The sequence below is a fragment of the Scyliorhinus torazame genome, chromosome 24 (genome assembly GCF_047496885.1).
Source record: "Scyliorhinus torazame isolate Kashiwa2021f chromosome 24, sScyTor2.1, whole genome shotgun sequence".
NCBI lineage: Eukaryota > Metazoa > Chordata > Chondrichthyes > Carcharhiniformes > Scyliorhinidae > Scyliorhinus > Scyliorhinus torazame.
The window spans coordinates 45,298,604-45,323,759 of record NC_092730.1 but is presented as its reverse complement, the minus strand read 5'-3'; the positions used below and the strand labels follow the sequence as shown (position 1 = coordinate 45,323,759).

Here is a 25,156-nt window from a genome sequence, read left to right as displayed (position 1 = left end):
TAGGTTGATCCCAGAGTTGAGGCGATTAGATTATGACGCGAGGTTGAGCACACTGGGACTGTACTCATTGGAGTTTAGAAGGATGCGGGGGGGATCTTATTGAGACATATAAAATTATGAAGGGAATAGATAGGATAGATGCGGGCAGGTTGTTTCCACTGGTCGGGGAAAGCAGAATCAGGGGGCATAGCCTCAAAATAAGGGGAGGTAGATTTAGGACGGAGTGTAGGAGGAACTTCTTCACCCAAAGGGTTGTGAATCTCTGGAATTCCTTGCCCAGTGAAGCAGTTGAGGCTCCTTCTTTAAACGTTTTTCAGAAAAAGATTAATACCTTTCTAAAGAATAAAGGGATTCGGGGATATGGTGAACGGGCCGGAGAGTGGAGCTGAGTCCACAAAGATCAGCCATGATCTCATGAAATGGCGGAGCCGGCTCGAGGGGCCAGATGGCCTACTCCTGTTCCTAGTTCTTATGTTCTTATGTCTTCTTCATTCATGGGACTAATGTCGGGATGAGACTGCAAGAAACATTCTGATAGGTATTTGCTTCAAAGCAAACAGGAACGTGTGTTATGTTTACTTTTGGTGTGAGGGAGAATGTAAATAGCAAAGAACAGCCTCGAATCCTCGACCTCAGGCTAATAACCCAGCACGCTTCCGCTGCCGCACTCTGCTCCTTAAACCAGGAGACACAACATTACTGCTCTGCGGTAGCCACACAAGTATTCACTTCCTCATTTATTCTTTCAACAAGAACACACTTTTTAGCACACTGATTCTGGTCAGCATATTTCAGTTAATTTACCTTCGTGCTCAGTGGTTGTTCTGTGAAGGTGATGTGATTTCTTCTGTGACGTTGTTCTGATGGGAAAGTGGGAGTGACTGGAATCACCTTCATAGAATGAAGTTCGGGAAGAAAGTTTCACCTCTTTGGGAACGTTGTTCACGTTGTTACTGATTTCTTCAAGCTTTGCCTCAAGACCGACGCCGAAGAGCGTCAACCACGAACAGAGTGGCGCAGCGGAAGCATGCTGGGCCCATAACCCAGAGGTCGATGCATCGAAACCACCCTCTGCTATTTATATTCTCACTCACACCAAACGGAAACAAGTTGCTATTGGTCAGCAGCACATCTGCGATTTTCTTTATTGGTATCAAAGTTTTGCTTTCAGTCTGATCCGGTCTTGGACACCTGTTCTTCAGCTACCCACACTGCAGTCGATGTGACTAAGTTGACTTCTCCCAGAACACTCTTCTGGCGCCTCTACTGGGTGACCGTTCACCTGTTTGGACACTGGAGGGGTTGTTCGGCTCCATGTCTCTGAAACCAGCACAGGGAGCAGCTTAGGAGAGATATTGCAGTCGCCAGAATGCAACTCTCCAATTGGATACTTCACGTCTCTCAGATCTTAGACATTTAATACCGTCGTGCGAGGAACAGGTTGAGCGGGAATTTGGTCCTTGTTGATTGGAGCAAACTGATGAATGCAGCAATGAGAAGATCCTTAACCCCCAGCAGTTTGGACAAGATGGCACTCAGATACAGGACTGCCTGGGGTTCAAAATTAGGAAAAGCATATCTTGTTTGAAAGGAAATGACGATGAAGATAGAATTTAAGTCGATTTGTGCACGGATCTTAAATTTGACGCGAGAGCATCAGGATGGCCGAGCGGCTAAGGAGCTACATTCAGGTCGCAGTCCCTTCTGGAGGCGTGGGTTCCACTCACACCCCTGATTTTGACTTTTCCTCCACGAGGTTAAATTTTTCCAGGAAGATCCAATAGCTCCCTTTCAGTGGAAAAACATTGGTCTCAGGGCATCAGATTCCGCTTAAATACGCACAGCAAGACTCCACAGGCAAAAGCGCAGTTAATGACTCTATAACCTGCTTCAGTAAACTGGTTGAGGAATGAATATTGATCCCAGGACTCCGGGACAAATTCGTCTTCATTTCTTGTAAGTAGTCTGGCTGGTTGGATTGTTCACATCCGTCCGAGAGGGAAAATGGGAAATCTGTTTCTATTGTGATTCATTGCTCGATAAAGCTTTATTTCCTTGTTGGCCCCCTGTGAGTTATTACTGGATATCGTTCTATATCTATATTGCCCCTCTGTGGGGTACTGCTCGATAACGTTTCCGTCCAGCTTTGACAAAGGGTCACCTGGACTCGAAACGTTAGCTCTTTTCTCTCCCTTCAGATGCTGTCAGACCGTCTGAGACTTTAAAGAATTTTCTCTGTGGTTCCCTATGTGTGAGCTTTACAATGTTGTAATGTGCCATGCTGCCTCCTTCATTCCTGGGACTAATGTCAGGATGAGACTGCAAAAAGTTTCTGATAGGTATTTGCTGCAAAGCAAACATGAATCTGCGTTATGTTAACTTTTGGTGTGAGGGAGAACGTAAATAGCAGAGAATAGCCTCGATTCCTCTACCTCTGGCTAATGGCCCAGCACGCTTCCACTGCGCACTCTGCTCCTTAAATCAGGAGCTACAACATTACTGCCTTGCGGTAGCCACACAACTATTCACTTCCGTATTTTTTCTTTCAACAGGAACACACTTTTGAACGCACTAATACTGGTCAGCATAGTTCAGATAATTTATTTTCGTGCTGAATGGTTGTTCTGTTAACGTGATGTGATTGATTCTGTGACGTTATTCTGATGGGAAAGTGGGGAGTGACTGGAATCACTTTCATAGAATGAAGTTCGTGACGGAAGTTTCACTCTCTGGGAACATTAATCACGCTGTTACTGATTTCTTCAAATCTTGCCTCAAGTCCGACCCCGAAGAGAGTCAACCACGAGCAGAGTGGCGCAGCGGAAGCGTGCTGGGCCCATAACCCAGAAGTCGATGGATTGAAACCATCCTCTGCTATTCGTGTTCTCACTCACACCAAACGGAAACAAGTTGCTATTTGTCAGCAGCACATCTGCGATTTTCTTTATTGGTATCAAAGTTTTGCTTTCAGTCTGATCCGGTCTTGGACACCTGTTCTTCAGCTACCCACACTGCAGTCGATGTGACTAAGTTGACTTCTCCCAGAACACTCTTCTGGCGCCTCGACTGGATGACCGTTAACCTGTTTGGACACTGGAGGGGTTGTTCGGCTCCATGTCTCTGAAACCAGCACAGGGAGCAGCTGTGGAGAGATATTGCAGTCGCCAGAATGCAACTCTCCAATTGGATACTTCACGTCTCTCAGATCTTAGACATTCAATACCGTCGTGCGAGGAACAGGTTGAGCGGGACTTTGGTCCTTGTTGATTGGAGGAAACTGATGAATGCGGCAATGAGAAGCTCCTTAACCCCCAGCAGTTTGGACAAGGATGGCACTCAGATACAGGACATTGGGTGGGGTTCAAAAGTAGCTAAAGCATATCTTGTTTGAAATGAAATGACGATGAAGATAGAAATTAAGTCGATTTGTACACGGAACGTAGTTTTGACGCCAGCGCATCAGGATGGCCGAGTGGCTGTGGCGCTGTGTTAAGGTCGCAGTCTTCTCTGGAGGCGTGGGTTCGAATCGCACTTTTGACATTAACTTTTCCTCCACGAAATGTTCAACCCCAGGAAGATCCAATACCTCACATTCAATGGGCAAGTGGTGGTACGGACTTTGTAGATTGGAGCAAACTGATCAATGCAGAAATGAGAGCTCCTTAACACACAGCGTCTTGGAGAAGGATGGCATTCAGATACAAGAGTCTGGCTGGCGTTCAAAAATATTAAAACCACATCTAGTTTGAAATGAAATGAAGATGAAAATTGAATTAAAATCGATTTGCGCATGGAGCATGTCTTTGATCACAGCGCGTCGGGATGGCCGAGCGGTCGCAGGCGCTGCGTTAAGATTGCAGTCTCCTCTGGAGGCGTGGGTTCGAATCCCACTTCTGACATTAACTTTTCCTCCACGAGGTTACGTGTTTCCAGCAAACCGTTCAACACCAGGAAAATCCAATACCTCCGATTCAATTGGGAAGCGGTGACGTAAGGACATGAGATTCCTGCTCACATTCGCAAAGCAAGGCCCAACAGACAGAAGCCCAGCCCATGACTGGATGATCTGCTCAGTCAGCCTGGTTGAGGAAATAATATTGATCGCAGGACGCCGGGTAACATTTCTCTTCTCTTGTTGTAAATAGTCTGGCTGGTTGGAATGTCGAGGTGTCTCAGTTGACCTCTCCTAGAATCCTATTCTGCCGCCTTTACTGGATGAACTTCCTGCTGTTTGGACACTTAAGGGTTCTTCGGCTACTTGTCTGTGAAAGCAGCAGCAATGGAGAGTGATTCGAGTCGCCAGAATGCAACTCTCCAATTGGATCCTTCACTCCACTCATATCTTACACTCTCAATACCTCGTGTGAGGAACAGTTAGGCGGCAGTTCAGATTTTGTTGATTGGAGAAAACTGATCAATGAGGAGGTCATTAACGACCAGGGGCTTGGAGAAGCATGGCTCTCCGATACAGGATTCTGTCTCGCGTTTAAAAATAGGAAAAGAGCATCAAGTTTGAAATGAAATGTCGGTGAGGGTAGAATTTAAATCGATTTGTGCATGGAGCATGTGTTTTGCCTGGCCGAGCATCGCAGGCGCAGCGTTAAGGTCGCAGGCTCCTCTGGAGGCTGGGCTCGAATCCCCCTTCTGACATTAACTTTTCCTCCACGAAATGTTCAACCCCAGGAACATCCAATACCTCACATTCAATGGGCAAGCGGTGAGCTCAGGACATGGGATTCCTGCTTAAATTGGCACAGCATGACCCCACAGGCAGAAGTCCAGTTCATGACTGGATGATATGCACAGCGAGTCTGGTTGACAAATTAATATTGATCCCAGGACTCCGGGTAAAATTCCTCTTCTCTTGTTGTAAATAACTTGTCTTGTTGGGTGGTCGAAGTGACTCAGTTGACCTCTCCCAGAAGCCTCATCTGCCGCCTTGACTGGATCAACTTCCTGCTGTTTGGACACTGGAGGGGTTATTCGGCTACTTGTCTGTGTAAGCAGCACCAGAAGCAGCTGTGGAGAGAGATTCCAGTCGCCAGTATACAACTGTCTAGTTGGATCCTTCACGCCGCTCGGATCATAGACTCTCTATACCTTTGTGTGAGGAACAGTAAGGCGGCAGTTCGGACTTTCTTGGTTAGAGAAAACTGTTCAATGCAGCAATGAGAATCTTCTTAAACACCACCGGCTTGGAGAAGGATGGCACTCAGACAAAAGACTCTGCTGGGGTTCAAAAATAGTAAAATCACATCAAGCTTGGAATGTAAAGACAATGAAGATAGAATTTAAATAGATTTGTGCACGGAGCATACATTTTGTCGCAACGTGGCAGGGTGGCCGAGCGGTCGCAGGCGCTGCGTTAAGGTCTCAGTCTTTTCTGGAGGCGTGGGTTCGAATCCCACTTCAGACATTAACTTTTCCTCCACGCAATGTTCAACCCCAGGAAGATCCAATACCTCACATTCAATGGGCAAGCGGTGAGCTGAGGACATGGGATTCCTGCTTGAATTCGTACAGCATGACCCGAAAGGCAGAAGCCCAGTTCATGACAGGAGTAGTTTAAATCCTGCCGGTGGCCAGGGACAGCAGGGTGCGACTGCAAGTCAGGCAGGTAACGGGAAGCAGCAGTCAGGAACTCAGGAGCCTCAGCACTTGACCCTGTCCAACAGGTATGAGGCACTTGCTCCCTGTGTGAATGGCGAACAGGGCTGCAGGAAGGATGAGTCAGCTGACCAGGGCACCATGGTTCAGCAGGCCATTCAAGGGGAGGGAGTAAATAGGCAAGTTGTAGTTGTAGGGGATTCTATTATCAGGGGGATAGATAGTATCCTTTGTGAGCAGGATAAAGGGTCCCACATTATAAGTTGCCTGCCCGGTGCTAGGGTGCGGGACATCTCTGACCGGCTTGAAAGGATACGGGTGAGGGAGGGGGCGGACCCAGTTGTTGTGGTCCATGTCGATACCAACAACATAGGAAAGTCTAGAAAAGAGGACCTGTTTAGAGATTATAAAGAGCTAGGATTCAAATTAAAAAACAGGTTCTCAAGGGTCATAATCTCCGGATTACTGCCCGAGCCACGTGCAAATTGGCAGAGGGAGGCAAGAATAAGGGAAGATAATACGTGACTGAAAGAGTGGTGTGGGAAAGAGGGGTTCCTTTTCATGGGACACTGGCATCAGTTTTAGGACAGGGGGACCTATACCGTTGGGATGGTCTCCACCTGAACCGAGCTGGGACCAATGTTCTGGCGAAAAAAGTAAATAGGGTGGTCAGTCGGACTTTAAACTAGAGAATGGGGGGGGGGGGGCGAGGGGAGTCAGGGAACCATGAGGTGAAGTAATCAGTGGGAAGCGTAGCTGCTTAGGAATACAATAACGCACGAAAAGACAGAACTCAGGAGAGGTTACGATAGTTCCCGTCCCACAAAATATGACACAGTGTATGGAAAGCCTCAGTAAACCAAGGTCCACCACACTAAGAAAACAAAAAGGGACGGTCAATAGAGAATTAAAGGTGCTATATTTAAATGTGCGCAGTGTACGGAACAAGGTAGATGAGCTTGTGGCCCAGATTGTGACTGGCAGGTATGATGTGGTAGGCATCACAGAGACGTGGTTGCAGGGGGTTCAGGACTGGCATTTAAACCTCCAGGGATTCACAACCTATCGAAGAGACAGAGAGGTGGGCAGAGGGGGCGGGGCTGACTTGTTAATTAGGAATGAAATTAAATCGATAGCACTAAACGACATAGGGTCAGATGATGTGGAGTCTGCGTGGGTAGAGTTGAGGAACCACAAAGGCAAAAAAAACCCATAATGGGTGTTATGTACTGGCCTCCTAACAGTGGTCAGGACCAGGGTCACAAAATGCACCACGAAATAGAAAGTGCGTGTCAGAAAGGCAAGGTCACAGTGATCATGGGGGACTTTAATATGCAGGTGGACAGGGTAGATAATGCTGCCAGTGGACCCAAGGAAAGGGAATTAATTGAATGTTTCCAGGAGGGGTCTTTTTGGAACAGCTTGTGATGGAGCCCACGAGGGGACAGACCATTCTGGACTTAGTTATATGTAATGAGCCAGAATTGATTAAAGATCTTAAAGTAAGGGAACACTTAGGAGGCAGTGATCATAACATGGTAGAATTCAATCTCCAATTTGAAAGAAAGAAGATAGAATCAGATGTAAAGGTGTGACAGTTAAATAAGGGTAACTACAGGGGCATGAGGGAGGAAGTGACGAAAATCGACTGGGAACAGAGCCTCGTGGGAAAGGCAGTAGAACAGCAATGGCAGGAGTTTCTGGGAGTAATTGAGGGCACAGTACAGATGTTCGTCCCAAAGAAAAGAAAGGTTATCAGAGGGGAGATTAGGCAGCCATGGCTGACAAAGGAAGTTAGGGAATGCACCAAAGCAACAGAGAAAGCCTATAATCTGGCAAAGAGTAGTGGGAAGTCAGAAGATTGGGAAGGCTACAAAAACAAACAGGATAACAAAGAGAGAAATAAGGAAAGAGAGGATCAATTATGAAGGTAGGCCAGAAAGTAACATTAGGATTGATAATAAAAGTTTCTTTAAATACATTAAAAACAAACGGGAGGCAAAAGTAGACATTGGGCCGCTCCAAAATGTCCCTGGTAATCTAGTGATGGGAGAGAAGGAAACAGCTAAGGAACTAAATAAGTACTTTGCGTCAGTCTTCACAGTACAAAGAACAAAGAACAAAGAAATGTACAGCACAGGAACAGGCCCTTCGGCCCTCCAAGCCCGTGCCGACCATACTGCCCGACTAAACTACAATCTTCTACACTTCCTGGGTCCGTATCCTTCTATTCCCATCCTATTCATATATTTGTCAAGATGCCCCTTAAATGTCCCTATCGTCCCTGCTTCCACTACCTCCTCCGGTAGCGAGTTCCAGGCACCCACTACCCTCTGCGTAAAAAACTTGCCTCGTACATCTACTCTAAACCTTGCCCCTCTCACCTTAAACCTATGCCCCCTAGTAATTGACCCCTCTACCCTGGGGAAAAGCCTCTGACTATCCACTCTGTCTATGCCCCTCATAATTTTGTATACCTCTATCAGGTCGCCCCTCAACCTCCTTCGTTCCAGTGAGAACAAACCGAGTTTATTCAATCGCTCCTCATAGCTTATGCCCTCCATACCAGGCAACATTCTGGTAAATCTCTTCTGCACCCTCTCTAAAGCCTCCACATCCTTCTGGTAGTGTGGCGACCAGAATTGAACACTATACTCCAAGTGTGGCCTGAGTAGAAGACATGAGTAATATCCCAACAATTCAGGAGAGTCAGGGGGCAGAGTTGAATATGGTATCCATCACAAAGGAGAAAGTGCTAGAGAAACAAAGAGGTCTAAAAATTGATAAATCTCCGGGCCCAGATGGGATACATCCTAGAGTTCTAAAGGAGATATCTGAAGAAATAGTGGAAGCGTTAGTTATGATCTTTCAAAAGTCACTGGAGTCAGGGAAAGTCCCAGAGGATTGGAAAATCGCTGTTGTAACCCCCCTGTTCAAGAAGGGAACAAGGAAAAAGATGGAAAATTATAGGCCAATTAGTCTATCCTCGGTTGTTGGCAAGATTCTAGAATCCATTGTTAAGGATGAGATTTCTAAATTCTTGTCAGTACGGGGTCGGATCAGGACAAGTCAGCATGGATTTAGTAAGGGGAGGTCGTGCCTGACAAACCTGTTAGAGTTCTTTGAAGAGATAACACATAGGTTAGACCAAGGAGAGCCAATGGATGTTATCTATCTTGACTTCCAAAAGGCCTTTGATAAGGTGCCTCACGGGAGACTGCTGAGTAAAATAAGGGCCCATGGTATTCGAGGCAAGGTACTAACATGGATTGACGATTGGCTGTCAGGCAGAAGGCAGAGAGTTGGGATAAAATGTTCTTTTTCGGAATGGCAACCGGTGACGAGTGGTGTCCCGCAGGGTTCAGTGTTGGGGCCGCAGCTGTTCTCTTTATATATTAACGATCTAGATGACGGGACTGGGGAAATTCTGGCTAAGTTTGCCGATGATACAAAGATAGGTGGAGGGGCAGGTAGTATGGAAGAGGTGGGGAGGCTGCAGAACGTTTTAGACAGTTTAGGAAAGTGGTCCAAGAAATGGCTGATGAAATTCAACGTGGGCAAGTGCGAGGTCTTGCACTTTGGAAAAAAGAATAGAGTCATGGACTATTTTCTAAACGGGGACAAAATTCATAATGCTGAAGAGCAAAGGGACTTGGGAGTCCTAGTCTAGGATTCTCTCAAGGTAAACTTGCAGGTTGAGTCCGTAATTAAGAAAGCAAATGCAATGTTGTCATTTATCTCAAGAGGCTTGGAATATAAAAGCAGGGATGTACTTCTGAAGCTTTATAAATCGTTAGTTAGGCCCCATTTAGAATACTGTGAGAAATGTTGGGCCCCACACCTCAGGAAGGACATACTGGCACTGGAGCGGGTCCAGCGGAGATTCACACGGATGATCCCAGGAATGGTAGGCCTAACATACGATGAACGTCTGAGGATCCTGGGATTATATTAATTGGAGTTTAGGAGGTTGAGGGGATATCTAATAGAAACTTACAAGATAATGAATGGCTTAGATAGGGTGGACGTAGGGAAGTTGTTTCCATGAGCAGGGGAGACTAGGACCCGGGGGCACAGCCTTAGAATAAAAGGGAATCACTTTAGAACAGAGATGAGGAGAAATTTCTTCAGCCAAAGAGTAGTGGGTCTGTGGAATTCATTGCCACAGAGGGCGGTGGAGGCCGGGACGTTGAGTGTCTTTAAGACAGAAGTTGATAAATTCTTGATTTCTCGAGGAATGAAGGGTTTGTATTGAGAGCGGGTAAATGGAGTTGAAATCAGCCATGATTGAATGGTGGAGTGGCTCGATGGGCCGAATGGCCTTGCTTCCGCTCCTATGTCTTATGGTCTTATGACTGGATGATATGCTCAGTGAGTTTAGTTGACAAATTAATATTGATCCCAGGACTCCGGGTAAAATTCCTCTTCTCTTGGTGTAAATAGCTTGTCTTGTTGGATTGTCGAAATGACTCAGTTGACCTCTCCCAGAATCCTCTTCTACCGCCTTTACTGGATCAACTTCCTCCTGTTTGGACACTGGAGGGGTTATTCGGCTACTTGCCTGTGTAAGCAGCACCAGAAACAGCTGTGGAGAGAGATTCCAGTCGCCACGATGCAGCTGTTATATTGGATCCTTCACGCCGCTCAGATCTTAGATTCTCAATACCTTCGTGTGAGGAACAGGTCGGCGGCAGTTCCGTCTTTGTTGATTGGAGCAAACTGATCAGTGCAGCAATGAGAAGCTCCTCAAACCCCAGCGACTTGGAGAAGGATGGCACCCAGATACGGGGCTCTGGCTGGGTTACAGAAATAGGAAAAGCATATCAAGTTTGAAAAGAAATGCAAATGCAGGTAGAATTTAAATCGATTTGTGCATGGAGCATATATTTGGCCACACCTCGTCAGGATGGCCGAGCTGCCGAAGGCGCTGCGTTAAGGTCACAGTCTCCTCTGGAGGCGTGGCTTCGAGTCCCACTTCTGACATTAACTTTTCCTCCACGAGGTTACGTTTCTGCAGCAAAACGTTGAAGTTCAGGAAGATGCAATACCTCCGATTCAATGGGGAAGCGGTGGCCTCAGAACATGTGAATCATCCTTAAATTGGCAGAGCAAAACCCCACAGGCAATGGCACAGTTAATGACTGGATGATCTGCTCTGTGGTTGAGGAATTAATATTGATCCCAGGACGCCGGGTCAAATTCCTCTTCTCTTGTTGTAAATAGCCTGTCTGGCTGGATTGTCGAGGTGACTCAGTTGACCTCTCCCAGAATCCTCTTGTGCCGCCTTTGCTGGATGAATGTCCTCCTGTTTGGACGCTGAAGGGGTTCTTTGTCTACTTGTCTGTGAAAGCAGCACCAGAAGCAGCCGTGGAGAGAGATTCCAGTCGCCAGGATGCAACTGTCTAATTGGAGCTTTCACGCCGCTCAGATCTTAGACTCTCAACACCTTCGCGTGAGGAACAGGTAGGCGGCAGCTCGGTCTTTGTTGATTGGAGCAAACTGATCAATGCAGCAATGAGAAGCTCGTTAAACACCAGCGGCTTGGAGAAGGACGGCACTCAGATAGAGGACTCTGGCTGGGGTTCAAAAATAGGAAAAGCACATGAAGTGTGAAAAGAAATTACGATGAATATAGAATTTAAATCGATTTGTGCACGGAGCATATGTTTTGTCACAAAGCGTTAGGATGGCCGAGCGGTCGAAGGCGCTGCGTTAAGTTTGCAGTCTCCTCTGGAAGCGTGCATTCGAATTCCCTTCTGACATTAACATTTCTTCCACGAGGTTATGTTCCTCAAACAAAATGTTCAACCCCAGGAAGATCCAATACCTCCGGTTCAATTGGGAAGTGGTGGCCTCAGGACATGAGATGAACTTCCTCCTGTGTGGACACAGAAGGGGTTCTTTGGCGACTTGTCTGTGAAAGCGGCACCAGAAGCAGCTGTGGAGAGAGATTCCAGTCGCCAGGATGCAACTGTCTAATTGGAGCTTTCACGCCGCTCAGATCTTAGACTCTCAATACCTTCGCGTGAGGAACAGGTAGGCGGCAGCTCGGTCTTTGTTGATTGGAGCAAACTGATCAATGCAGCAATGAAAAGCTCCTTAACCCCCCAGCGGCTTGGAGAAAGATCGCATTCAGATGCAGGTCTCTGGCTGGGGTTCAAAAATAGGAAAAGCACATCTTGTTTGAAAGGAAATTACGATGAAGATAGAATTTAAATCGATTTGTGCACGGAGCATATCTGTTGCCACAGCGCGGCAGGGTGGCCGAACGTTCGAAGGCGCTGCTTTAAGGTCCCAGTCGCAGCATTAAGATCGCAGTCTTCTCTGAGGCCTGTGTTCGACTCCCACTTCTGACATTAACTTTTCTTCCACGAGGTTACATTTCTCCAGCAAAATGTTCAACCACCAAACATCCAATACCTCCCATTCAATGGGGAACCGTTGGCCTCAGGACGTGAGATTCCTGCTTAAATTGGCACAGCAATACCCCACTGGCAAAATTCCAGCTAGTGACCGGATAATCTGCTCAGTGACTCTGGTTGAGGAATTAATATGGATCCCAGGACTCCGGTCAAAATTCCTCTTCACTTGTTGTAAATAGTCTGGCTGGTTGGATTGTCGAGGTGACTCATTTAACCTCTCACATAATCCTCTTCTGCTGCCTTTACTGGATGAACGTCCTCCTGTTTGTACACTGCAGGGGTTCTTTGGCTACTTGTCTGTGAAAGCAGCAAGAGAAGCAGCTGTGGAGAAAGATTCCAGTCGCAAGAATGCAACAGTCTAATTGCATCCTTCACGCCGCTCAGATCTTCGACTCTCAATAATGAGGAACAGGTCGGCGGCAGTTTGGTCTTTGTTGATTGGAGCAAACAGGTCAATGCAGCGTTGAGAAGCTCCATAACCCCCAGCGGCTTGGAGAACGATGCCAGTCGGATGCAAGACTCTGGCTGTGGTTCAAAAATAGGAAAATCACATCGAGTTTAGAATGAAATGATGATTAAGAAAGATCTCAAATCGATTTGTGCACGGAGGAGGGCTTCTGCCAGAGCGTCTCAGGATGGCCGAGCGATCGTAGACACTGCATTCAGGTGGCAGTTTCCTCTGGAGGCGTGTGTTCGAATCCCACTGCTGACATTAACTTTTCGTCCACGAGGTTAAATTTCTGCAGCAAAATGTTCAACCTCAGGAAGGTCCAATAACTCAGATACAATGGGGAAGCGGTGGCCTCAGGACATGAGATTCCTGCTTCGATTCGCACAAGAAGACCGTACAGATAGAAACCCAATTCATGGCTGGATGATCTGCTCAGTGACTCTGGTTGAGGAATTAACATTGATCCCAGGACTCCGGGTAAAATTCCTCTTCTCTTGTTGTGAGTAGTTTGGTTGGTTGGATTGTCAAGGTAAACTCAGTTTTTCGAAGAGGTCACAAAGATGATTGATGCAGGTAGGGCAGTGGATGTTATCTATATGGACTTCAGTAAGGCCTTTGACAAGGTCCCTCATGGTAGACCGGCACAAAAGTTGAAGTCACACGGGATCAGGGGTGAGCTGGCAAGTTAGATCGAGAACTGGTTAGGTCATAGAAGGCAGAGTGCAGCAATGGAAGGGTGCCTTCCTAATTGGAGGGCTGTGACTAGTGGTGTTCCGCAGGGATCAGTGCTGGGACCTTTGATGTTCGTAGAAAACATAAATGATTTGGAGGAAAATGTAACTGGTCTGATAAGTAAGTTTGCAGACGACACACAGGTTGGTGGAATTGCGGATAGAGATGAGGACAGTCAGCGGATACCGCAGGATTTAGATCGTTTGGAGACGTGGGTGGAGAGATGGCAGATGGCGTTTAATCCGGACAAACGTGAGGTAATGCATTTTGGAAGGTCTAATGGAGGTAGGGAATATACAGTGAATGGTAGAACACTCGAGAGTATTGAAAGTCAGAGAGATCAAGGTGAACAGGTCCACAGGTCATTGAAAGGGACAACACAGGTGGAGAAGGTAGTCAGAAAGACATACGGCATGCTTGCCTTCATTGGCCGGGGCACTAAGTACAAGCATTGGCACGTCATGTTGCAGCTGTATAGAACCTTAGTTTGGCCACACTTTGAGTAGAGTGTTCAATTCTGGTCGCCACACTACCAGAAGGGTGTGGAGGCTTTATGAAGGGTGCAGAAGAGATTTACCAGGATGATGCCCGGTATGGAGGGCATTAGTTATGAGGAGCGGTTGAATAAACTCGGTTTGTTCTCACTGGAACGGCGGAGGTTGACGGGCGAGCTGATAGTGGTCTACAAAATTATGAGGGGCATAGACACAGTGGATAGTCAGAGGCATTTGCCCAGGGTAGGGGTGTTAATTACTGGGCGGCATCGGTTTAAGGTGCGCGGGGCAATGTTTAAAGGAGATGTACGAGGCACGTTTTTTACACAGAGGGTAGTGGGTGCCTGGAACTCGCTGCCGGAGGAGGCGGTGGGACCATGGACGATAGTAACATGGAAGGGGCATTTTGACAAATACAGGAATAGGATGGGAATAGAGGGATACGGAACCAGGAAGTGTAGAAGATTTTAGTTTAGACGGGCAGCATGGTCGGCACGGGCTTGGAGGGCCGAAGGGCCTGTTCCTGTGCTGTACTTTCCTTTGTTCTTTGTTCTTGTTTGAAATGAAATGACAATGACGATAGAATTTAAATCGATTCGTGCACGGAACACACCGTTTGTCACAGCGCGTACCGATGGCCGAGCGGATGAAGGTGCTGCGTTTCGGTCACAGTCTCCTCTGGAGACGAGTGTTCGAATCTCACTTCAGACATTCAACTTTCATCCGCGAGGATCCATTTCTCCAGCGAAGTGTTGAACCCGAGGATAATCCAATACCTCCGATTCAATGGGGAAGCGGTGGCCTCAGGACGTGAGATTCTTGCTTAAATACGCACAGCAAGACCCCGCAGGCAGAAGCCAAGTTCATGACGGGATGATATGCTCAGTGACTCTGGTTGAGGAATTAATAATGATCACAGGACTCCTGGTAAATTTTCACTTCCCTTGTTGTAAATAGTCTGGCTGCTTGGATTGGCGCAGGTGAATCCGTTGGCTTCTCCCAGAAAGTTCTTCTGCCGTCTTTACAGCATGAACTTCCTCGTGTTTGGACACTGGAGGCGTTATTCGGCTACTTGTCTGTGAAAGCAGCACCAGATGCAGCTGTGGAGAGAGATTCCAGTCGCCAGAATGCAACTGTCAAATTGAATCCTTTACGCCGCTCAGATCTTAGACTCTTAATACCTTCGTGTGAGGAACAGGTAGGCGGCAGTACGGACTTTGTTGATTGGAGCAAACTGATCAATGCAGAAATGAGAGCTCCTTAACACACAGCGTGTTGGAGAACGATCGCACTCAGATGCAAGAGTCTGGCTGGCGTTCAAAAATAGTAAAACCACATCTAGTTTGAAATGAAATGAAGATGAAAATTAAATTTAAATCGATTTGCGCATGGAGCATATCTTTGGCCACAGTGCGTCAGGATGGCCGAGCGGTCGAAGGCGCTCCGTTAATATCGCAGTCTCCTTTGGCGATGTGGGTTCGAATCCCACTTCTGACATTAACTTTTCCTCCACGTGGTTACATTTCTCCAGCAAACTTTGCAACGCCAGGAAGATCCAATACCTCCCATTCAATGGGGAAGCGTTGTCCTCCGGGAATGAGATTCCTGCGTATATTCGCACAGCGAGACCCCACAGGCAGATGCCCAGTTCATCACTGGATAATTTGCTCATGACTCTATTTGAGGAATTAATAATGATCCCAGGATTCCGGGTAAATGTCTCGTCTCTTGTTGTAAATAGTCTGGCTGGTTGGATTGTCGAGGTGTCTCAATCGACATCTCCCAGAAAACTCATCTGCCGCCTTTACTGGATGAATGTCCTCCTGCTTGGACCCTGAAGGGTTTTCTGGCTACTTGTTTGTGAAAGCAGCACCAGAAGCAGCTGTGGAGAGAGATTCCAGTCGCAAGGATGCAACTGTATAATTGGATCCTTCACGCCGCTCAGATCTTAGACTCTCAATCTCTTCATGTGAGGAACAGGTCGGCGGGAGTTCGGTCTTTGTTGATTGCAGCAAACTGATCAATGCAACGACGCGAAGCTCCTTAACCCCCAGCGGCTTGGAGAAGGACGGCACTCAGACACAGGACTCTGGCTGGTGTTCAAAAATAGGAAAAGCACAACTGATTAGAAATGAAATGACAATGAAGATAGAATTTAAAGTTCTTCAGTGAGCGATGGTGGTATAATGGTGAGCATAGCTGCCTTCCAAGCAGTTGACCTGGGTTCGATTCCCAGTCATCGCAGAAAAGCCATATTTCGAAATTTTGGGCAGCAAGGTAGCACAGTTGTTTCACAGCTCCAGGGTTCCAGGTTCGATTCCCGGCTTGGGTCACTGTCTGTGCGGAGTCTGCACGTTCTCCCCATGTCTGCGTGAATTTCACCCCGGGTGCTCCGGTTTCCTCCCACGGCATAAAGACGAGCTGGCTCGGGGAATTGGTCATGCGTAATTGCCCTTAGTGTCCAAAAAGGTAGGAAGGATTATTGGGTTGCGGGGTAAGGGTGATAGGATGGAATTGAGGTCTTAAGTGGATCGGTGCAGACTCGATGGGCTGAATGGACTCCTTCTGCACTGTATGTTCTATGTCTATTTGTGCACCGAGCATAACAGTTTCTGCAGCTCGTCAGGGTGGCCGAGCGGTCGAAGGCGCGGCGTTAAGGACGCAGTCTCCTCTGGAGGCGTGGGTTAGAATCCTACTTCTGACATTGCCTTTTTTTCCACGAGGTTACATTTCTCCAAAAATTGTTCAACCCCAGGAAGATCTCATACCTCCCATTCAATGGGGAAGTGGTGGCCTCGGGACGCGAGATTCGTACTTAAATTCGCACACCAAGACCCCACAGTCAGAAGCCCAGTTCATGACTGGATGATCTGCTCAGTGACTCTGGTTGAGGAATTAATACTGATGCCAGGACTCCGGGTAAATTTCCACTTCCAGTGTTGTAAATAGTCTGGCTGGTTGGATTGTCGGACGTGAATCAGCTGGCTTCTTCCAGAAAGTTCTTCTGCCGCCTTTACAGCATGAACATCCTCGTGTTTGGCACTGGAGGCGTTATTCGGCTACTTGTCTGTGAAAGCAGCACCAGATGCAGCTGTGCAGAGAGATTCCAGTCGCCAGGATGCAACTGTCTCATTGGATCCTTCCCGCCACCCAGATCTTAGACTCGTAATACCTTCGTGTAAGGAACAGTTAGACGGCAGTACGGACTTTGTTGATTGGAGCAAACTGATCAATGCAGAAATGAGAGCTCCTTAACACACAGCGCGTTGGAGAACGATCGCACTCAGATGCAAGAGTCTGGCTGGCGTTCAAAAATAGTAAAACCACATCTAGTTTGAAATGAAATGAAGATGAAAATTAAATTTAAATCGATTTGCGCATGGAGCATATCTTTGGCCACAGTGCGTCAGGATGGCCGAGCGGTCGAAGGCGCTGCGTTAAGGTCGCAGTCTCCTCTGGAGGCGTGGGTTCGAATCCCACTTCTGACATTCCCTTTTCCTCCACGTGGTTACGTTTCTCCAGCAAAATTTGCAACACCAGGACGATCCAATACCTCCCATTCAATGGGTAAGCGGTGGCCTCCTGGAATGAGATTCCTGCTGATATTCGCACAGCAAGACCCCACAGGCAGAAGTCCAGTTCATCACTGGATAATCTGCTCATGACTCTATTTGAGGAATTAATAATGATCCCAGGATTCCGGGTAAATGTCTCGTCTCTTGTTGTAAATAGTCTGGCTGGTTGGATTGTCGAGGTGTCTCAGTCGACATCTGCCAGAAAACTCTTCTGCCGCCTTTACTGGATGAACGTCCTCCTGTTTGGACACTGAAGGGTTTTCTGGCTACTTGTTTGTGAAAGCAGCACCAGAAGCACCTGTGGAGAGAGATTCCAGTCGCAAGGATGCAACTGGATAATTGGATCCTTCACGCCGCTCAGATCTTAGACTCTCAATACCTTCGTGTGAGGAACAGGTCGGCGGGAGTTCGGTCTTTGTTGATTGCAGCAAACTGATCAATGCAACAATGCGAAGCTCCTTAACGCCCAGCGGCTTGGAGAAGGACGGCACTCAGATACAGGACTCTGGCTGTTGTTCAAAAACAGGAAAAGGACAACTGATTAGAATTGAAATGACAATGAAGATAGAATTTAAAGTTCGTCAGTGAGCGATGGTGGTATCGTGGTGAGCATAGCTGCCTTCCAAGCAGTTGACCTGGGTTCGATTCCCAGCCATCGCAGAAAAGCCATATTTCGAAATTTTGGGCAGCAAGGTAGCACAGTTGTTTCACAGCTCCAGGGTTCCAGGTTCGATTCCCGGCTTGGGTCACTGTCTGTGCGGAGTCTGCACGTTCTCCCCATGTCTGCGTGAATTTCACCCCGGGAGCTCCGGTTTCCTCCCACGGCATAAAGACGAGCTGGCTAGGGGAATTGGTCATGCGTAATTGCCCTTAGTGTCCAAAAAGGTAGGACGGATTTTTGGGTTCCGGGGTAAGGGTGATAGGATGGAATTGAGGTCTTAAGTGGATCGGTGCAGACTCGATGGGCCGAATGGACTCCTTCTGCACTGTATGTTCTTTGTCTATTTGTGCACCGAGCATAACCGTTTCTGCAGCTCGTCAGGGTGGCCGAGCGGTCGAAGGCGCGGCGTTAAGGACGCAGTCTCCTCTGGAGGCGTGGGTTAGAATCCTACTTCTGACATTGCCTTTTTTTCCACGAGGTTACATTACTCAAAAATTGTTCAACCCCAGGAAGATCTCATACCTCCCATTCAATGGGGAAGCGGTGGCGTCGGGACGCGAGATTCGTACTTAAATTCGCACAGCAAGACCCCACAGTCAGAAGCCCAGTTCATGACTGGATGATCTGCTCAGTGACTCTGGTTGAGGAATTAATACTGATCCCAGGACTCCGGGTAAATTTCCACTTCCATTGTTGTAAATAGTCTGGCTGGTTGGATTGTCGGACGTGAATCAGCTGGCTCCTTCCAGAAAGTTCTTCTGCCGCCTTTACAGCATGAACATCCTCGTGTTTGGCACTGGAGGCGTTATTCGGCTACTTGTCTGTGAAAGCAGCACCAGATGCAGCTGTGCAGAGAGATTCCAGTCGCCAGGATGCAACTGTCTCATTGGATCCTTCCCGCCACCCAGATCTTAGACTCTTAATACCTTCCTGTAAGGAACAGTTAGACGGGAGTACGGACTTTGTTGATTGGAGCAAACTGATCAATGCAGAAATGAGAGCTCCTTAACACACAGCGCGTTGGAGAACGATCGCACTCAGATGCAAGAGTCTGGCTGGCGTTCAAAAATAGTAAAACCACATCTAGTTTGAAATGAAATGTAGATGAAAATTAAATTTAAATCGATTTGGGCATGGAGCATATCTTTGGCCACAGTGCGTCAGGATGGCCGAGCGGTCGAAGGCGCTTCGTTAAGGTCGCAGTCTCCTCTGGAGGCGTGGGTTCGAATCCCACTTCTGACATTCCCTTTTCCTCCACGTAGTTACCTTTCTCCAGCAAAATTTGCAACACCAGGACGATCCAATACCTCCCATTCAATGGGTAAGCGGTGGCCTCCTGGAATGAGATTCCTGCGGATATTCGCACAGCGAGACCCCACAGGCAGATGCCCAGTTCATGACTGGATAATCTGCTCAGTGACTCTGTTTGAGCTATTAATAATGATCCCAGGATTCCGGGTAAATTTCTCTTCTCTTGTTGTAAATAGTCTGGCTGGTTGGATTATTGAGGTGTCTCAGTTGACCTCTCGCAGAATACTTTTCTGCCGCCTTTACTGGATGAACGTCCTCCTGTTTGGACACTGAAGGGTTTTCTGGCTACTTGTTTGTGAAAGCAGCACCAGAAGCAGCTGTGGAGAGAGATTCCAGTCGCAAGGATGCAACTGTATAATTGGATCCTTCACGCCGCTCAGATCTTAGACTCTCAATACCTTCGTGTGAGGAACAGGTCGGCGGGAGTTCGGTCTTTGTTAATTGCAGCAAACTGATCAATGCAGCAATGCGAACCTCCTTAACCCCCAGCGGCTTGGAGAAGGACGGCACTCAGATACAGGACTCTGGCTGGTGTTCAAAAATAGGAAAAGCACAACTGATTAGAAATGAAATGACAATGAAGATAGAATTTAAAGTTCTTAGGTGAGCGATGGTGGTCTAGTGGTGAGCATAGCTGTCTTCCAAGCAGATGACTTGGGTTCGATTCCCAGCCATCGCAGAAAAAGCTTATTTCGAAATTTTGGACAGCAAGGTAGTACCGTGGTTAGCACAGTTGTTTCACAGCTCCGGCGTTCCAGGTTCGATTCCCGGCTTGGGTCACTGTCTGTACGGAGTCTGCACTTTCTCCCCATGTCTGCGTGAATTTCAGCCCGGGTGCTCCGGTTTCCTCCCACAGCATAAAGACGAGCTGGCTCGGGGAATTGGTCATGCGTAATTGCCCTTAGTGGCCAAAAAGGTAGGAAGGATTATTGGGTTGCAGGGTGAGGGTGACAGGATGGAATTGAGGTCTTAAGTGGATCGGTGCAGACACGATGGGCCGAATAGACTCCTTCTGCACTGTATGTTCTATGTCTATTTGTGCACGGAGCATAACATTTTCTGCAGCTCGTCAGGAGGGCCGAGCGATCGAAGGCGCTGCGTTAAGGACGCTCTCTCCTCTGGAGGCGTGGGTTAGAATCCTACTTCTGACATTGCCTTTTTTTCCACGAGGTTACATTTCTCCAAAAATTGTTCAACCCCAGGAAGATCCAATACTTCCCATTCAATGCGGAAGCGGTGGACTCCGGGAATGAGATTCCTGCTGATATTCGCACAGCAAGACCCCACAGGCAGAAGCCCAGTTCGCAACTGGATAATCTGCTCAGTGACTCTATTTGAGGAATTAATAATGATCCCAGGATTCCGGGTAAATGTCTCGTCTCTTGTTGTAAATAGTCTGGCTGGTTGGATTGTCGAGGTGTCTCAGTCGACATCTCCCAGAAAACTCTACTGCCGCCTTTACTGGATGAACGTCCTCCTGTTTGGACACTGAAGGGTTTTCTGGCTACTTGTTTGTGAAAGCAGCAGCAGAACCAGCTGTGGAGAGAGATTCCAGTCGCAAGGATGCAACTGTATAATTGGATCCTTCACGCCGCTCAGATCTTAGACTCTCAATACCTTCGTGTGAGGAACAGGTCGGCGGGAGTTCGGTCTTTGTTGATTGCAGCAAACTGATCAATGCAACAATGCGAAGCTCCTTAATCCCCAGCGGCTTGGAGAAGGACGGCACTTAGATACAGGTCTCTGGCTGGTGTTCAAAAATAGGAAAAGCACAACTGATTAGAAATGAAATGACAATGAAGATAGAATTAAAATTCTTCAGTGAGCGATGGTGGTATAGTGGTGAGCATAGCTGCCTTCCAAGCATTTCATCTAGGTTCGATGCCCGGCCATCGCAGAAAAAACTTATTTCGAAATTTTGGGCAGCAAGGTAGCGCCGTGGTTAGCACAGTTGTTTCACAGCTCCAGGGTTCCAGGTTCGATTCCCGGCTTGGGTTACTGTCTGTGCGGAGTCTGCACGTTCTCCCCATGTCTGCGTGAATTTCACCCCGGGTGCTCCGGTTTCCTCCCACAGCAGAAAGACGCGCTGGCTAGGGGAATTGGTCATGCGTAATTGCCCTTAGTGTCCAAAAAAGTAGGAAGGATTATTGGGTTGCGGGGTGAGTGTGATAGGATGGAATTGACGTCTTAAGTGGGTCGGTGCAGACTCGATGGGCCGAATAGACTCCTTCTGCTCTGTATGTTCTCTGTCTATGTCTATTTGTGCACGTAGCATAACGTTGTCGCCAGCTCGTCGGGCTGGCCGAGCGGTCGAAGGCTCTGCGTTAAGGTCGCAGTCTTCTCTGGAGGCGTGGGTTAGAATCCTACTTCTGACATTGCCTTTTTTTCCACGAGGTTACATTTCTCCAACAAATGTTCAACCCCAGGAAGATCTAATACCTCCCATTCAAGAGGGAAGCGGTGCCCTCGGGACGTGAGATTGGCACTTAAATTCGCACAGCAAGACCCCACAGTCAGAAGCCCAGTTCATGACGGGATGATCTGCTCAGTGACTCTGGTTGAGGAATTAATACTGACCTCAGGACTCCGGGTAAATTTCCACTTCCCTTGTTGTAAATAGTCTGGCTGGTTGGATTGTCGGACGTGAATCAGTTGGCTTCTTCCAGAAAGTTCTTCTGCCGCCTTTACAGCATGAGCGACCTCCTGTTTTGACACTGAAGGGTTCTCTGGCTACTTTTTTGTGAAAGCAGCACCAGAATCAGCTGTGGAGAGAGTTTCCAGTCGCAAGGATGCAACTGTATAATTGGATCCTTCACGCCGCTCAGATCTTAGACTCTCAATACCTTCGTGTGAGGAACAGGTCGGCGGGAGTTCGGTCTTTGTTGATTGCAGCAACATGATCAATGCATCAATGCGAAGCTCCTTAACCCCCAGCGGCTTGGAGAAGGACGGTACTCAGATTCAGGATTATGGCTGGTGTTCAAAAATAGGAAAAGCGCAACTGATTAGAAATAAAATGCGAATGAAGATATAATTTAAAGCGGGTCTGTGAGCGATGGTGGTACAGTGGTGAGCATAGTTGCCTTCCAAGCAGTTGACCCGTGTTCGATTCTCGGCCATCGCAGAAGAAATTTATTTCGAAATTTTGGACAGCAAGGTAGCATCGTGGTTAGCACAGTTGCTTCACAGCACCAGGGTTCCAGTTTCGATTTCTGGCTTCGGTCACTGTCTGTGCGGAGTCTGCATGTTCTCCCTGTGTCTGCGTGAATTTCACCCCGGGTGCTCCGGTTTCCTCCTCCATCCCATAGACGTGCAGGCTCGGTGAATTGGCCATGCAAAATTGCCCTTCGTGTCCACAAAGGTAGGAAGGATTATCCGGTTGCGGGATGAGGATGATAGGGTGGAATTGAGGGCTGAAGTGGGTCGGTGCAGACTCGATGGGCCGAATGGCCTCCTACAGCACTGTATGTTCTATGTCTATGTCTATTTGTGCACGGAGCATAACATTTCCCCCAGCTCGTCAGGATGGCCAAACTGTCTTGCTGGAGGCGAGGGTTCGAATGCCACCTCTGACATTAACTTTTCTCCACGTGCTTACATTTCTCCAGCAAAATGTTCAGGCCCAGGAAGATCCAACACCTCCCATTCAAAGGGGAAGCGGTGGCCTCGGGACGTGAGATTCGTGCTTAAATTCGCACAGCAAGTTCCCACAGGCAGAAGCCAAGTTCATGACGGCATGATCTGCTCAGTAACTCTGGATCAGGAATTAATAATGATCCCAGGACTCCGCGTAAATTTCCACTTCCCTTGTTGTAAATAGTCTGGCATGTTGTATTGGCGGATGTAAACAAGTTGGCTTCTCCCAGAATGTTCGTCTGCAGCCTTTACAGCATGAACATCCTCGTGTGTGGACACTGGAGGGTTTATTAGGCTACTAGCCTGTGAAAGCAGCACCAGAAGCAGCTGTGCAGAGAGATTCCAGTCGCCAAGATGCAACTGTCTAATTGGATCCATCACGCCGCTCAGATCTTAGATTCTTAATACCTTCGTGTGAGGAACAGATAGGCGGCAGTACGGACTTTGTTGAATAGAGCAAACTGATCAATGCAGAAATGAGAGCTCCTTAACACACAGCGTGTTGGAGAACGATCGCACTCAGATACAAGAGTCTGGCTGGCGTTCAAAAATAGTAAAACCACATCGAGTTTGAAATGAAATGAAGATGAAAATTGAATTTAAATCGATTCGCCGATGGAGCATATCTTTGGTTACAGCGCGTCAGGATGGCCGAGCGGTCGAAGGCGCTGCGTTAAGGTTGCAGTCTCCTCTGGAGACGTGGGTTCGAATCCTACTTCTGACATTAACTTTTCCTCCACGTGGTTACGTTTCTCCAGCAAAATGTGCAACCCCAGGAAGATTCAATGGGGAAGCGGTGGCCTCCGGGAATGAGATTCCTGCTTACATTCGCACAGCAAGACCTCACAGGGAGAACCCCAGTTCATAACTGGATAATATAAGAACTAGGAGCAGGAGTAGGCCATCTGGCCCCTCGAGCCTGCTCCACCATTCAATGAGATCTTGGCTGATCTTTTGTGGACTCAGCTCCACTTTCCGGCCCGAACACCATAACCCTTAATCCCTTTATTCTTCAAAAAACTATCTATCCTTATCTTAAAAACATTTAATGAAGGAGCCTCTACTGTTTCACTGGGCAAGGAATTCCATAGATTCACAACGCTTTGGGTGAAGAAGTTCCTTCTAAACTCAGTCCTAAATCTACTTCCCCTTATTTTGAGGCTATGCCCCCAGGTTCTGTTTTCACCCGCCAGTGGAAACAACCTGCCCGCATCTATCCTTTCTATTCCCTTCATAATCTCATATGTTTCTATAAGATCCCCCCCTCATCCTTCTAAATTCCAATGAGTACAGTCCCAGTCTACTCAACCTCTCCTCGTAATCCAAACCCTTCAGCTCTGGGATTAACCTAGTGAATCTCCTCTGCACACCCTCCAGTGCCAGTACGTCCTTTCTCAAGTAAGGAGACCAAAACTGAACACAATACTCTAGGTGTGGCCTCACTAACACCTTATACAATTGCAGCAGAACCTCCCCAGTCTTAAACTCCATCCCTCTAGCAATGAAGGACAAAATTCCATTTGCCTTCTTAATCACCTGTTGCACCTGAAAACCAACTTTTTGAGACTCATGCACTAGAACACCCAGGTCTCTCTGCACAGCAGCATGTTTTAATATTTTATCATTTAAATAATAACCTCTTTTGCTGTTATTCCTACCAAAATGGATAACCTCACATTTGTCAACATTGTATTCCATCTGCCAGACCCTAGCCCATTCACTTAGCCTATCCAAATCCCTCTGCAGACTTCCAATATCCTCTGCACTTTTTGCTTTACCACTTATCTTAGTGTCGTATGCAAACTTGGACACATTGCCCTTGGTCCCCAACTCCAAATCATCGATGTAAATTGTGAACAGTTGTGGGCCCAACACTGATCACTGAGGGACACCACTAGCTATTGATTGCCAACCAGAGAAACACCCATTAATCCCCACTCTTTGCTTTCTATTAATTAACCAATCCTCTATCCATGCTACTACTTTCCCCTTAATGCCATGCATCTTTATCTGATGCAACAACCTTTTGTGTGGCACCTTATCAAAGGCTTTCTGGAAATCCAGATATACCAGATATACCACATCCATTGGCTCCCCGTTATCTACCGCACTGTTAATGTCCTCAAAATATTCCACTAAATTAGTTAGGCGCGACCTGCCCTTTATGAACCCATGCTGCGTCTGTCCAGTGGGACAATTTCCATCCAGATGCCTCGCTATTTCTTCCTTGATGATAGATACCAGCATCTTCCCTACTACCGAAGTTA

General features: G+C 47.5%; 10 non-coding genes across 10 annotated transcripts; all 10 read left to right on the top strand.

Moving 5' to 3' along the window:
- Positions 1 to 3,816: 3,816 nt before the first annotated feature.
- On the top strand, positions 3,817 to 3,899 carry trnal-aag (transfer RNA leucine (anticodon AAG)). The gene has a single exon. It is a non-coding gene; the product is annotated as a tRNA-Leu (tRNA).
- Positions 3,900 to 15,120: 11,221 nt separating this feature from the next.
- Positions 15,121 to 15,203, top strand: trnai-aau (transfer RNA isoleucine (anticodon AAU)). The gene has a single exon. It is a non-coding gene; the product is annotated as a tRNA-Ile (tRNA).
- A 675-nt stretch (positions 15,204 to 15,878) lies between these two features.
- On the top strand, positions 15,879 to 15,950 carry trnag-ucc (transfer RNA glycine (anticodon UCC)). The gene has a single exon. It is a non-coding gene; the product is annotated as a tRNA-Gly (tRNA).
- Positions 15,951 to 16,327: 377 nt separating this feature from the next.
- Positions 16,328 to 16,410, top strand: trnal-aag (transfer RNA leucine (anticodon AAG)). The gene has a single exon. It is a non-coding gene; the product is annotated as a tRNA-Leu (tRNA).
- A 701-nt stretch (positions 16,411 to 17,111) lies between these two features.
- trnal-aag (transfer RNA leucine (anticodon AAG)) lies at positions 17,112 to 17,194 on the top strand. Its single transcript has one exon. It is a non-coding gene; the product is annotated as a tRNA-Leu (tRNA).
- Positions 17,195 to 17,869: 675 nt separating this feature from the next.
- On the top strand, positions 17,870 to 17,941 carry trnag-ucc (transfer RNA glycine (anticodon UCC)). Its single transcript has one exon. It is a non-coding gene; the product is annotated as a tRNA-Gly (tRNA).
- A 377-nt stretch (positions 17,942 to 18,318) lies between these two features.
- trnal-aag (transfer RNA leucine (anticodon AAG)) lies at positions 18,319 to 18,401 on the top strand. Its single transcript has one exon. It is a non-coding gene; the product is annotated as a tRNA-Leu (tRNA).
- A 700-nt stretch (positions 18,402 to 19,101) lies between these two features.
- Positions 19,102 to 19,184, top strand: trnal-aag (transfer RNA leucine (anticodon AAG)). Its single transcript has one exon. It is a non-coding gene; the product is annotated as a tRNA-Leu (tRNA).
- Positions 19,185 to 22,305: 3,121 nt separating this feature from the next.
- Positions 22,306 to 22,377, top strand: trnag-ucc (transfer RNA glycine (anticodon UCC)). Its single transcript has one exon. It is a non-coding gene; the product is annotated as a tRNA-Gly (tRNA).
- Positions 22,378 to 23,530: 1,153 nt separating this feature from the next.
- On the top strand, positions 23,531 to 23,613 carry trnal-aag (transfer RNA leucine (anticodon AAG)). Its single transcript has one exon. It is a non-coding gene; the product is annotated as a tRNA-Leu (tRNA).
- The last annotated feature ends 1,543 nt before the right edge of the window (positions 23,614 to 25,156 follow it).